The sequence below is a fragment of the Amblyomma mixtum genome, chromosome 8 (genome assembly GCF_055824585.1).
Source record: "Amblyomma mixtum isolate Tamu chromosome 8, ASM5582458v1, whole genome shotgun sequence".
NCBI lineage: Eukaryota > Metazoa > Arthropoda > Arachnida > Ixodida > Ixodidae > Amblyomma > Amblyomma mixtum.
The window spans coordinates 114,607,735-114,622,780 of record NC_143019.1 but is presented as its reverse complement, the minus strand read 5'-3'; positions in this window follow the sequence as shown (position 1 = coordinate 114,622,780).

Genomic DNA, 15,046 nt, shown 5'->3' with positions numbered 1-15,046 from the left:
TAAGAGGGCTTGCAAGTTTATTTGACAAGACTTCAAGTAAGCATCTAATTCTTCACGTTTGTTTCGTATGCACCTCCGAATATTTGGTGATCATCATCATCAGCCTGACTACTACCTTTGTACGACGAAGGCGTCTCCCATAGAGCTCCAATTAACCCCGTCCTGTGCCAGCTGCGACACCATGCGGTACACCGTGTAGAAATAAGTAAGCTAAACAGTAGTGCGCCTTCCTTCACAGGTATGGAGCCACCTGTCACAAGTTGATGAGTGTGGCAGCCACGTAGGAACACATATATGGAGTGCGCGCCATCCTGATCGGCTCACGTCGCTACACCTTCCATAGCGCTGCAAACAACTTGTGAGAGGTCAATAGAACGAAGGCCTTCAACCGGGTTTTCTATCGCCTGTGCTCATTTACAGGGTTGATATTTTCTGCTTGAAGCCAATGTGCTGAACAGAATAAGAAAGATACCTTTTCGATGATTGCGATCTGGCACTGTAGCAAAGCTTGTGGTAAAATCCAAAGACAGAAGTTGATTTTTGCGTCATCATTTGCACCCTTTTAAAAGTTACTAAGGCTGGATGTAAGGTACGAGATTAGGGGCATTTTTCTCGGATGTTCCAAATCGCGTCTTGAATCTTGACTCCTATCTTTTGCAGCCTTCGCACGCAGCTCCCGTCTATAAGATGGGCGTAGTTGCGCATGTTACATCACATATGCCTAGTTATAAGCATTCTAAAGATAAATTTTGTCTGCTGAAGTTTGTGCGGAAAATTTAATTTTTAACGAACGAACAAGACTGAAAATAATTATGTAGGAAAATAATAATTGTTTGTTTTTATTGATGAAATCATTATTTTGCTGGCTCACTAAATGTAACAGGTTTAGCGTTATGATTCTTACTTTCATGTTAACCAGAACGTGTCTTTTTTTTTCAGTTAGATGGTTCGAACTACGCGTGTGGAATTCTTCTATCGAAATCTGTGCGTACGAGGACTGTATGGCTGTCTTCAAGAACGAATCTCGCAGCCAAGAGAAATTTATCCATCAGAATTACACACAGAGAGATATTTACACCCCTGACTGCCAGCGCCTCTTTGAAACTCCCCGCTCTCAGATAAACAACTGACAGAGTTCATTTTGCATGTCCTCTAATGGCATGGCTACAGTGTGTCGCCTCGAGTATGTAATGAAACACTTCTGTTTTAAAACTCCTCACCTAAAGAAAAGCCTATATTTGTATACCATCTTAATCATTATCGGCTCTTGCAACCTCCTGTACTCAGTTGAATCATTGAGCAGTAAGGTAAACAACTAAACGGTAGTAAAGCACATTCTTTCGCCTGAGCATAATAAATTTGGTAGTATTTTTAGGGCATCTGCTTTTATTTTCTTGGGAAAAATTTTAAAAATGTTCAACTACTGTCGTAGCCAAAATTTTTTTTTTAGATAAACTGGGTGCGTAACGGTGTCGTTCTTGCATTGCATGGCGGTAAACCCGCGTTCACGCGCTTGCCTGCTACCCATGTGGTGCTTCGGCCATAAGTACCGCTCTCGGAAAGGTTCCACATGTGATACTGCTCTCCAGTTGGGACTTCTTGATATGAAATAATCCGATAGGAAAGAACCGCCAGTGAGCACGTTTGCTGCGTGAAACTTAAGGTCACAGAAGAGGGCAAACAAAACTTCTCTTTCCTACAAATAAAACACTCAACTTATGTTGTGACCTATGTTCGGCACTGTAACAGCGGCAGAGAGGATGAATTATGACGCCAAGCGTGAGCTGCTTGACGTGATGCGGGGCTGAGCACACTACCGCGCCACTACGCCACTCTGTACACATAGAGATAGCGCACGCCATGAATCACCAAGCCTACCAATTTTAAGGCGAAAGCCTTTAATGGCTCTTGCTGTCGTGACCAAGACCTGTTAGCAAATTTGTCCCCGTTTCAGATTGGTCGAAATGGTCGTGACGTCAGTGCGCGCGAATTTTAAGGCGAATGCCTTTCATTCCTCATACTGCTGTGACCAATACTTGCTAGCAAATCTGTCCGCGTTTCGGATGCATGCCTTATATGGGCATATGTCAATCAATACCCAATCGGTACTTAATCGGGTGCAATCGAAAGACATCTTCACATTAAAGAAATTTCATGATAATGTCAATGTACTTAATGACTAAATGAGTAATTGGTAATTAGTAGCAGGTAAGAAGTGACATGTGGGCCTGTGCCCTGCGGGTGTACCTTAACTAACACTAATTAATCAGTGTACTAATTAACGTAATGTTAACAATCACATAACCATGCATTAACTAGTATCACGAAATGTGCAAGTCATGCTTAACTATCATTTGTTGTTGCGACTGAGAGAAGGAGGAAAAGGAAAGTGCACGTGCCAGTCTACTAGCTCGAGCATGCTCCCTCGAAAGTGCTGACTTTATGTCCATGCTTACTGAACTTCTAGAACGATCAATCAGATGGCTTATATCCTTACGGAAATAAAGTAGTTACGTGTTTCCTTAAATTCATGTTTTGAGGCCCTTGAAGCTAGCATGGAAGCACTTTATGCGTGTCCATCAAGCGAGAAATTTATCGCTGACGTTTCGGTCTCACTACGCTCCGAAATTAACACGAATTGACACCGTGGCCGAGCTGGTTGCAAAGAATGACGGGTTTGGTAACCCCTTCCCATAGTAACAACATTATTATAAATGGTTTCAAAGGAACTTGAGCTAAACATGCGAATACTTTGCTCGACAGTGTTGCACAGCTATTTTCACGCACACTACGAGTAAAGTCAGCGCACATCAAACGTTGTCACAGAATCGTTATAAAGCGCAAAGCCATCCACGCCCCCGCTTTACAAATTCTCATATTTTTTATAAAATATCTCTGGTGACCATAAGCGCTTCAAAACTTAAAGGGTAAGAAGACTATCACTGTGAGTCAGGGTTACTGCCACTCGGCTAGTTGTGACCACACTGGGGCCACGAAAAACAACAACACACAGAGGAATGGCCCGCCAGCAAACTTTTTATTCGGGATTTCCCAAATATTGATTCGCTTCCCTTGAGCGTGCGCAGAAAGCAAGCAGGCACACAGGTATGAGACATGCTTTTGTTACCTGGGGCAGCAGAGGTTTTCGCCTTGCTCTGTTCGCTCGCTTTGGTGCCTCTGTACAGACTCCCCACGGCGCGCGCTGTCCCTGCGGCCACCGGAAATGAGAGGGGAAAGGAAGTCCGCCCACGACACGACGCAGGCGCCTGGCCGTAGCTTTATCCTCTGCTGCTCCAAGGGAAGCCGGCGTAAGTGCTCGCGGCAGGCCGCGAGCGGCAGTTGAACGGAGTTTCGCCGCCTCGGGCTGGCGGGCGCGCGAGGGGATGAGAAAACTCTCCCACCCTCCTTCCCTCAATAGTGGCTTCCATCTGCCGAGCATGAACTGGCGCTGCTTTCCCCTTTGCCGTTGTCCACGTGGTAGACGGTGCCCATGGTTCCAGTAGTCGCTGCCGCGGTGGGGATGGTGGCCACGAAGGCTGGATTGCCCAACGATTGCCCCGCATGCAGGGTGCCTGTTGTCGCCTGGGCCTCGAGTTCCTGTAGCCGCAGCCGTAGCCGGTGTCGAGGGGGGAAAAGGAGTGAAATTTGATGCCTTGTTTGCCCGGTCCACTGCCAGAATGACGCGCAGCGCGCCCCTCTCCTCAGGCAGCGGTGAAGCCCTGAGGGTCGCAAAATCATAGCAGCCGGTGGAGGCGTGCTCCCTCCAAACAGGCGTTGCAGTGCTACGTGTAGAGAAAAAACACCAGGCCCAGTTCGCTGGTAGTGATGTTCTGGCTCAGGGTGCCTCGGCGTTCGGCGTGCAGACATCCGTTGATTCGCCGATTTCAAAAATTGTACATTCGGGGCCATGAGCCTCATCACATTAGAACCTGCCGTGATCGAACTCGTGCGTCTGGCGTCCCTCCGACGTCCATTCAACCGCTTATTCACACTCATGACCACTCGCGCTCTCAACCATTCATTAGACTTTTAGAACAGGGTCCCCAAAAAATTAGCGCGCCCCAGTGCTACGGACACGTGCACCGCTGACTTTTAGAACAGGCGTTTCCTCTACGAAGTAACGCTAGGCATGAGTTCGTTGACTGCAGCATCACGGAGGTGAAGATAAATGCTAAAAAAACAAAAATAAATAAAAAGTTTTTGTTTCATATATCTGGTTAAGTTTCGGCAGCACAATATTCGCATAAATAACTGAAACACACACTACTAACAAGAAATTCTTCTGACATTTTTTTTTTGCACAGTTTTCACGTGCAGCGCTATCTCGGGCGGAACCCGCAATGGTAACTCTAGAAAATGTAATTATACTGGTAATGTGATTATACTGGCAAGAATACTGGTAAGCCATGGGCGAGACTGCTGGATTCCAAGAATTGGTATTGTACAACAAGTTGCTAGCCCTCACGTTCTGTTATGATGATAATGAATTTTGATGGCGCAAGGACAGCTTTGGCCAAACACCACAATGGCACAGGGTATTTTCGTTTACACAAGGTGAGGCCAAATACCCATTACCCAAGCTTTCACCCCGGATAAGATGAGCACCACGCCAGAGGAAAGCTCGTACCCCTTGTATCACCGGTGGGTACCTGGTGGCACTGGGGATCGAACCCCGCACCCCCCGCATGCGAGGCGGATGCTCAGACCACTAGGCCACCACATTCCGTATTGCCACATCACCAGAGATGCGGCGTCTTAGTGTTTCCGTCCTCGTTTCTCGCTAAAGTTTACATTTCACTAGCTATGAACTGAATAATTAGTATTTGAGGAAAGGAAATGGCGCAGTATTTGTCTCCCATATCGATGTACACCTGGACCGCGCCGCAAGGAAAGGTAGGAAGGTGGGAGTGCAAGGAGAAAGAGAGAAAGAGGTGCCATACTGGAGGCCTCCTCATATTCCCAGAACGATACCACCCCACCTGCCCATGGTGCGCCGGTCGGCCCGCAACCAACCGTGTGACATGGGGGTGCATCGAGCACAAGCCACCTCACCTCCGAACATATACAGGAAAAGAACAGTGGGAGGCCTCTCTGTCGAGCTACGACCTGCAAGGTCAACGCCAACTGGTTCGTCAGGCCCGGACGGGAACGACGCCCGCAGGGGTCGTGAACTAAGGACTTCGACCACCTCTCAAGACCGTTGAACCTCTAGTACTGTGCATAATAGATGTTTACTACTACTTCTACTACTGCAATAATTTCGACCACCTGGGGATCTTTAACGTGCACTGACATCGCACAGCACACCGGCGCATCTTGCGTTTCGCCTCCATCGAAACGCGGCCGCCGCGCCCGGGTTCGCACCCATCTCCCTGTATCAAGTTTCTGCTAACGTACAGCTGCAGTGTAGGTTGTGTACACAGACCACACTCTTCAGAAATTTATTTATTTGTGACGCTAAGTGTCCCGCGTGGCATAAAACGTGGCGTTAGTTACGAACGGTTGTAGTTCTGTGCAATTGCTCCCGCGATCTCATTATCGGCATTGACTTTCTGCGGGAGTATGGTGCTGTGATCGACCTCCGCCACCGAATCATCAGCTTTTCGACCAGTCAAGCCACCAACCTCGCCGACTCTTGCCACCGCAGTGCCGCCCTTCGAGTTTCTGCTGACAGTGTCACGTTGCCGCCACGGAGCAGTGTTTTGGTTGAAGTCGCCTGCAACGACTTGCATGACGCAGAAGCAGTCGCCGAGGCTAACTGTTCACTCCTGCTTACTCAAGGCATCTGTGCCGCTCGCAGTCTACTAACGCTTCGTAGTGGCCGATCTGCGGTGCTGGTCACAAATTTTTCTCATGAATACCGACATCTTTTTGCAGGAACCGCTATTGCTTCTGCCGAACCTTTTATCGATACTCCTGTTTGTTTTGCTTCCGCGGCAGCCGGCACTGACGAGCCCTCCCTTGAAAACGTCGACATAAACTGCCACCTGCCTCGGGAACAACGACTGGCTTTGGAGCTTCTGCTGAAGGAATACAAGCCGTGCTTCGCTTCTTCCTCGAAGGTTCGTCAAACACCCATCACGCAGCACCGCATCATCACCTATGACGACGCTCGCCCTATACGACAGCAGCCTTACCGTGTTTCTGCTAAAGAACGGGCAGTTATTCAAACCCAGGTTCAGGAAATGCTTGATGATGGCGTTGTTCAACCTTCCCAAAGCCCGTGGTCTTCGCCTGTCGTCCTCGTTCGGAAGAAGGACGGCACTCTCCGGTTTTGTGTCGACTATCGCAAACTGAACAGTGTGACCAAAAAGGACGTCTACCCGTTGCCGCGCATTGACGATTCGCTGGATAGATTACGGCGCGCTAAGTACTTCTCATCTATTGACTTGAAGAGCGGCTATTGGCAAATTGAAGTAGATGAACGGGACCGCGAAAAAACCGCTTTTGTGACTCCAGATGGCCTCTATGAATTCAAAGTGCTTCCTTTCGGTTTGTGCTCCGCCCCGGCTACGTTTCAAAGGATGATGGACACCGTCCTCACAGGCCTCAAATGGCAAAGCTGTCTTGTCTACTTGGACGACGTCGTCGTTTTTTCGGAAACGTTTGATCAACATCTCCAGCGCCTGCGGGCTGTCCTCGACGCTCTCCGCTCGGCTGACCTTACCCTGAAGCCCCAGAAGTGTCATTTCGGTTACGAAGAGCTCAAATTTCTGGGTCACGTTGTGAGCGCTGAGGGAGTGCGGCCGGACCCCGAAAAGTCTGCCGCCGTCGCGCGCTTTCCCGTTCCAACCGACAAGAAAGCTGTCCAGCGCTTCCTGGGTCTCTGTGCGTACTATCGGCGCTTTATTGCGGACTTTTCCACGATTGCCGAGCCGTTGACGCGTCTCACCAGGAATACCACCTCCTTTGTCTGGACCTCTGAGCAACAGACCGCTTTCTCTACGCTCCGCCAGCGCCTTCAAACATCTCCCGTTCTTGCGCACTTCGACGAAGATGCCGATACCGAGGTTCACACCGACGCCAGTAACATCGGTCTTGGAGCTGTCCTTGTTCAACACCAAGAGGGCCTTGAGAGGGTTATCGCCTATGCTAGCCGTACTCTCTCCCGCGCCGAGAGCAATTACTCCACGTCTGAAAAAGAATGTCTTGCGGTCGTGTGGGCCACCATGAAGTTTCGCCCTTATCTATACGGCCGCCCATTCAAAGTCGTAACCGATCACCACTGCCTCTGCTGGCTGGCAAATTTGCGAGACCCATCTGGACGCCTGGCACGCTGGAGCCTACGGCTCCAGGAATTTGACATCACTATTGTCTACAAGTCCGGCCGCAGACACGAAGATGCCGACACACTGTCGCGTGCACCAGTTGATCCTGGCGACGCAGCGCCCGATGACGACAGCGGATTCCTTGGTACGCTCACCGCCTCCGACCTACTGACCCGGCAGAGGGCGGACTCGGAACTTCGCCCTCTCATTGACGGCCTTGAAGGTAGCGATACGGCTATACCTCGCCACTTCTCTCGACGTCTTGGCTCCTTCTGTTTGCGGCAAGGCCTCTTGTACAAGAAGAACTCGAGAGGCAACGATAGACCTTACCTTCTGGTCATTCCAGCCGATCTCCGAGGTGACGTTCTTTTCGCCTGCCACGATGAGCCCACATCTGGCCACTTGGGTTTTTCACGTACGCTCGCCAGAGTGCGGAACATGTACTACTGGCCTGGACTTTCTGATGATGTCAAACGCTACGTTAAAAGCTGCCGAGAATGCCAGCGCCGGAAAACGCCACCACTTAAGCCGGCGGGTTTTCTCAAGCCCGTTACAGCCCCTCGCGCTCCGTTCGACCAGATCGGTATGGACCTCCTCGGCCCTTTCCCTTTGTCGCAGGCCGGCAATAAGTGGATCATAGTTGCTACCGACTATTTGACTCGCTACGCCGAGACCAAGGCGATCCCTCGTGGCACAGCTTCCGAAGTCGCGGAGTTTTTCATGCACAACATCGTCTTGCGACACGGCGCCCCATCGCACGTCATTACAGACAGGGGGACGGCGTTTACAGCGCAGCTAATCAACCACATCTTTCGGCTGAGCTGCACAACGCACCGCAAGACCACAGCCTACCATCCGCAGAGCAATGGCTTGACCGAAAGATTGAACAGGACCCTTTCGGACATGTTGTCCATGTACGTAGATGTCCAGCACAAAACTTGGGATGAGGTCCTGCCGTATGTCACCTTCGCCTATAACACCGCCCTGCAGGAAACTACGCGCTTTACACCGTTCCGCCTTGTGTACGGACGTGAAGTTCAGAGCATGCTTGATGCCATGCTCCCGTGCCCAGAGGATGACCAACTCGACCCAGACGCCCAACAATTTGCCCAACGTGCTGAAGAAGCCCGTCAACTGGCCCGCGTGCACATCGGGCAACAGCAGAGCACCGACGCGCGCCGTTACAACCTTCGCCACCGACAGGTTGACTACAAACCCGGTGACCAAGTCTGGGTATGGACTCCTGTCCGTCGCCAAGGCTTGTGCGAGAAACTGCTCTGCCGCTATTTTGGCCCTTACAGAGTGATCCGGCGTGTGAGTGACGTAAACTATGAAGTGGTTCCGGACGGTGTTGCGCAACCCCGACGCCGACAGCCCAGCTCTGACATTGTGCACGTTGTACGGCTTAAACCGTACTATACTCGGTGACGCAGACGTGTTGATGTCTTGGAACGGTTCACTTGCGGAACTTTGCTCGTTTTTTGTTTATTTTTTTTGTTACGTCGACAGCGCTCTTTTCTCATAGGGGGGGGAATAATGCCACCTAGCATTACCAGGTGGCGCATAGCTGCTGACGACGACGAAGAAGGGCTCGCGCCGTGTGGAATCTGTCGCCCTTGCTGCCCCAGCTTGCGTGGCCTTGTCTGTCTTCGCACTTGTTATTAAAGCCCCCCTTCGTCAACAAGTACGTTACAATACGTTATAAAAACGCATGAAGCCCGGTTGCATGTAAAAAGTCACATAAGCTTCGGGCGTAAATGTTTTTGTTATCCACACGTGCAAAGTAGAGTCATTGTTTGAAGACAGGCCTGCCTCTTGAAGAACTCGAGCGCACACCAGCGAAGTTCCTGGGCATGTCCACAGTACGTGGTGGACATTAGTGTCGGAAGCGGGTGCTTCGCAGTGAGGGCATTTTGGCGGCGCAGGAATCTTGTCACTTTGCCACTGGTTGCGAACTGCAGGCGTAAGGGTCACTCCGACCCGCAGCCGCCTCAGAGAGCCCTCCTCCACCCGTGATGGTTTGGGAGAAGTGGGTAGGTACACGGGGGAATAAGAGCACGTGTACGCTGCCTGAGGGAGGCTGAAGATGTTAGATGTGTCAGAAGTGGATCTGGTGGCAAAGAGGCAGGTGGAGCTTGTGGAAGGTCAGTCACACGAGATATCATGTCAGGTGCAATGGTGTGGACATCTGTGCGAGCTTGAACCCAGTGGATGAGTATAGGCACCGGGTAAGATTTACAAGCAGCATGTATGGCCTGGAAATCCCGAAGTGTACCGCGGACTTTCTTTAGATGCTTCACAGCTTCTTGTGAATAGGTACATTGGTGCACAGGGTCGTCAAGTAAAGCTGCAGAAGGGTTGAAATGTGGGGCAAGTTGGTGCATTGTAAACGGGAAAAAACCAGTCGCACATGACGAGGGACAAGAGGAGTGTACACGCGTGTACACTTTTCTTGTCCTTCGTCTTGTGTGACTGTTTTTTTTCCCCGTTTACAAGGTAAAGCTGCTATGGCATTTAATATCGCTTGCAGTTCCAAAGGAAGAGATGATGAAGTGTCAGTAGAGTAGGTTTGTCGGCCGCAGAGTTGAGGGTGTGTCGGGCTTATAAAAGTAGTTGATCCTCCTGTTGGGGTTATAGCGACATCTGTGTAAAGAGTACAGCTGTCATGTTGCGTAGAAAAAGCTTATGGTAACGGCGGTGTGGAAAACTCCGACTTCTTTTGAAGAGCAGGCTTGTTTGATGTAATGTGACAGCTAGTCCCATGGAGGTTGTTGAGGCTCGAACATCAGACGAAGAGAAACTTTCCGTGCTTTATTGGTTTGTCGCTGGGTAATTAAATGTTCCAGTGTGTTGAGCTGCGCATACTCCTGCACCAGACAAATAGGAGTTGCTCGGGGTAGGCCAGTAATGACTCGCATGCTTCGTGGTTGAGTGCTTCAAGTGTGGACCACTGTGGTTTCGTAAGTTGTAGGAACTGACCCTGGTATAGGAGCCGAGGTTGAAAGACGGTACGAACAAGTCGACCCAGGTTGGAGAATGAGTGCGAAAACGCCCGTGTACTATACGGGTACACGTACAAAGGGAAGGCTTCCGTAGGTCTCCACTACGGAAATAGAACATTTCGTAACAAAATCTAAAATAACACAAGTAGAAACAACAAAACTCTAACTGTAAAAAAATATAACTAATGGAAAAAAAATTAATAGCGCTACAACTGTAAAATAAGTTATGTAATGTAAAATAAAAATTAATAATACTTCAGAAATTTGACCTTCAGTCAATCATCACCAGCAGCAGCAGCCTAACTACGCCCCCAGCAGAGCAAAGGCCTCTCCCATGTTTCTCCAATTCATCCTGTCCTCTGCCAGCTGTGGCTACCGTATCCGCGCAAACCTAATCTCATCATCTTACGTAACTTTCTCTTACGTACACTCCATTAATGCCCTTAAAAACCAGCGGTTATCTTGCCTTCGCTTTGCGTGCCCTGCCCAAGCCCATTTCTTCTTCTTGATTTCGACTAGGATCTCATTAATCCGCGTTTGTTTCCTCACCCACTCTGCTTCCGTCCGGTCTCTTACCATTACACCTATCGTTTTTCTCTAATAGCACCGGAGTTTTGCTATATGGTGCAGTACGCGCGAACCGTAGGAAGAATCACCGCATATATGTCGTCTGGGACACTCACGGCGTCAACAGCCTCCCCCACCCACACACAAAAACACGCACACGACTTAAAGTGACACTGAAGCACTTCATTTTAAAATCGGGCTGTCAGCGACGTCCTATATTTTTTCATGCTGTATACTGGAATATCGCATCAAAATAAGGAAAAAACAAGCGCGAATTGCCTTTCTTTAGCAGAAATATGCGGCCTGTGCCGCGGGGCACACCGTGCGGCGCGCCATCGCTTGTGATTGGTCAAGAGGTAGTGACGACACATTGAGGACGGCAGAAGCTGCCGATATAGATCTGGCGCTGCGTTCAGTGCAGATCGCATCTTCCCGTGGTGTTGTAAAAGCGAATATGGTGACTATTTTTTCACTGTTATCCTAAGAAAAGGATACTACAGTTTGTTCATTTCGAGTATTCCCTGAAACCGAAAAAGACGCAATAAAAAAATTCTACGCCTAGCCCAAGCATATGCCAGCGTGCATACGCCCTAAAAGGTATCCCCTGAAACCAAAAAAGACGCAATAAAAAAATTCTACGCCTAGCACAAGCATATGCCAGCGTGCAAGACGGGTGTGTATTCCATGCGTAAAAGGTGCCAGCACAACCACTGCTCGTATTTTCGGAAAGGAAAGGTGCGAACAATACTTAAGCCAATTACAATCAGCGCACGCCTCCTGAATCGCCCAAAAGAGCGTCATCCTAAAGAAAAGGCCCAAGGCCGTGTCTACAAGAAATCCTGTTCTGAGTACCCAGCGTTGTAGCTTGGGGCAACAAAGTAGTTCAAGGAAACGGTCAAGCAGCACAAAGCTGATGTCAAAATGAGCGAAGCGCAGTGGCCGACCATTGCGAAGCATGTGACCACAGAATAGTGACGCAATCGCTGTGCGCTAGAAATCAAGCCATATACGCGTACAAGGTTGCTGCTTCAGTCGTGGCGTGTTCAGCAGATGCCGGGAAATATTAATCATTCCCTCGGAAACGTTCACTCTTCCTAGATCTGCAGTTTAGGTTCTGTGACCTGGTGGTCAACAATATGTGCGTTCAAAAGTCAAGCTGCAACTTGCCTGCTGCCACGACTTGATGAAGAAACGGAGTAGGGTTGCGAAATATTATCTTGTTGTTGTTGTTTTTTTTTCAAAAACTTGCTCGGCGCTCATTTTTTTCTTAAATTTGCAACCCAAATCAGACTGGCATATGTCAAACGCGTTCGTTTTAATCGCTTGGCTATGATTAAAACAGATGCCGCATATGAATAGCTTTGCTTCGCTTGCTCGCTCGCTCGCTTGCTCGCTTGGACGCGTCGAACCTAGCCTAAAGTCACTAACCGAGCCTTGCTGAGCACGCCTCAGGTGGTCTGGCCGCACTTAAGCTGAGGAGAGCGACACATGCTTCAGCCTCTATAAGGGTTCTGCAGGGGCTAAGTGAGCATGTTTCTACTTTTAGAAGTGCGCTTCTCGGCAATGGTGAAACACATCTCCTACGCGAGAGGAGTATTTTCGAGAGGACTAGAGAGGAGTATTTTCGTCTCTCCATTTTGCCATCTGTGGATCGAGGCAGGGGCCAAGTGTACACAATACTGTGCCTGCAGACGCCGGACGCCGTACACGTTTTCTTCACGGTGGGCCTTTTTATGGGAAGCGTCCTGTCGTACCTTCTCGACTGATCACCACAGTGATGAGCAGGGCGCCTTTACATATCGATTGGCGCCTGCGCCACTCGTGCTATAGCGGCTTGGCCTCTAAGTCTACTCATATTTATCACCATCCCGTCTACTGCGCCCTACCAGATACGTAAGACAGCTACTACGGCATTTCCTCTCCTCAAAAACATATTTTCGACTAAAGTGCCAGATCTGTCGCCTGCCGGAATAAACCGAAGCGGGTACAAATTCCCGCGAATTAACGACAGTTTTACGCCACGGAGCAGCATTGCATCGTTTGTTGGGTATGCATTCATGTAAGATGCCGTTCAGGCCTGTCCCTGTCGGCTAACCGCCAACAAAGTGAGGCCTCTGTCATTCACGTTGCCAAGAGCAGTGGCAGGTTTTTCAGCTCATTGCCCCAGGGGTTGTAATGCATGAAAGGAACAGACTTCTTGCGCCAGCGGTAGTGACACCTACCTCTGAGCGGCTAAGCGAACATTTCATTCGCTTTTTTACCACCAATTCAGCGGTACTATACGAAAACAAAAGGTATTTCCAAGTTCAACAGGACGTTGCTACCCTAGGGCCTTGTGTGATACTTTGTGCGAATGGGAAAAAGTCGTGCGAAAAGGTGTCGCTGCCGCTAAAACGACGCCAGCATAACGCTTTAACGTTCGGCACTTGTTCCTTTACTTGTGATAGCAATGACGTTGGGTACATTTTCATTGCATCACCTTCAGAATCTTCACGGAAAAGGAATAGAAGGTGCGGACGTCTTGCCTTCTGTTGGCCGCATCAAAATGGCGCAGCAGTCGAGTGCACGTAGAGCGAAATAGTAGAACCTTAAAAGCGAAACCATGCAAGCCACTAGGCCGCAGGGTTTGCGACGCTATCGTCGCTTGAATAATTTCATGCGGATGATGTAATTGTAGTTTTAGTGCCTTATTAAATACAATACAAAATGGAAAGGAAACATGTTGCGGCGACGGCAATTGCTAAATTTTTAAGTACCCCGGCTGCAGCCAGCGGAAATAAAAGGGGCAGGTATAGGATAGGGCGAAGTACCGAGGGGAGCAATAGCGAGAAAGGGCATGGGAGAGCTATGCACACTGTTTACAAAGCGTTGGCGCTGCTCGCGTGCGAGTGCCCAGGCACTGTAGGTAGAATAACTGCGCGCGAGCGACCACTTACTACAAATATTTTATAATTTTTCACAAAAAAAAAAAACATACAAACACTATGTACAAAAAGCCGCGTGCACGTAGCGTCTTGTCGCTAATTAATCGCTCACGCGCCGCACAGTTCAATTTAAATTCAGTTCAGTTTATTTTGGACAGACATGCAAAAATATGCAATATGTTCACGAGGTGAGGCAAAAGGAGAATCATATGTCTCCGGACGAGGCTTTCACCCGGGGCTTACACATCACATGACGTCACCGAAGGTATCCGTACATTTCCAACGCACAAACGCCTGCTTTGAAAGAAAAAAACCAACGCCACCGAAGGCGAACCCTGCTGAGAGTTGTTTGGCAGCGTCTTACGCTCCAGGGTAAGGTGTGGCTGACGATAGCGGTAATTTGAAATCATACCTTCCGTAACGTCACGCTGAGTTTCTCTGCACTCCTCCGGTGCATTCAGGAGAATCGCAAAATTTAATCGTCGATTACGCGTCGATTACGTCACTATTTTAAATGCTAGTGCAAAAAAACTTGGCATGCTTTACCTAGAGCCTACATTGATTTGAATCCTTGAATATCGCGAAATTCTCAAAAAAGTGCTGCAGTTTCCCTTTAATCACAGAAAAATGATGGGTGTTACATTGAGAGACAGGAAGAGGACAGAGTGGGTGAGGGATCAAGGACGGGTTAGTGACATCCTAGTCGCTTCACCTTCATCCTAGTCATCCTGACCGCTTCATCGGAGCAGTCGCTCTAGCAAGTGAGCTAACCGGGACGGCTAGCATATGGTAGGGCGAAAGCGAATACATCCAACAGTCGGGATGGTTTTGGTTAATTTCCCTCGGGTAACCTGAGCACACTAGCTTTCTCTTTAGTTCAAACGTCAGGTCTCGCCTCCTACTCGCTCTCGTCCTTACTCCTTCCTTCCTGGGTGATGCGCCGGTTTTCTGAGTTGCGAATTGGTCGGTCACTGGATACTGCGTTTGAACTGCAGAGAGCCCGCTCTGATAACTGCATGTATTGGGCACGCATTTGGCATAACCAGCATGTTTGTTCACCATTCAGCAATACACATCTACTTCCTGATTTTCTGGAAACGAGAGCTACATGCTGTGATCACTCGGAACCCATATAGAAGCGTTGATGCAGCATTAGCGGCGCCCATGGCACCGAACGAGGGCATCGGGGCTGGTGATCCGCCTGGAGAAAGCTCAGTGAATCAGCACAAAGTGCCCTCGCTGATACCAAACTATTTTTCCTCGTTTGCCGTGAACATGAGAACCG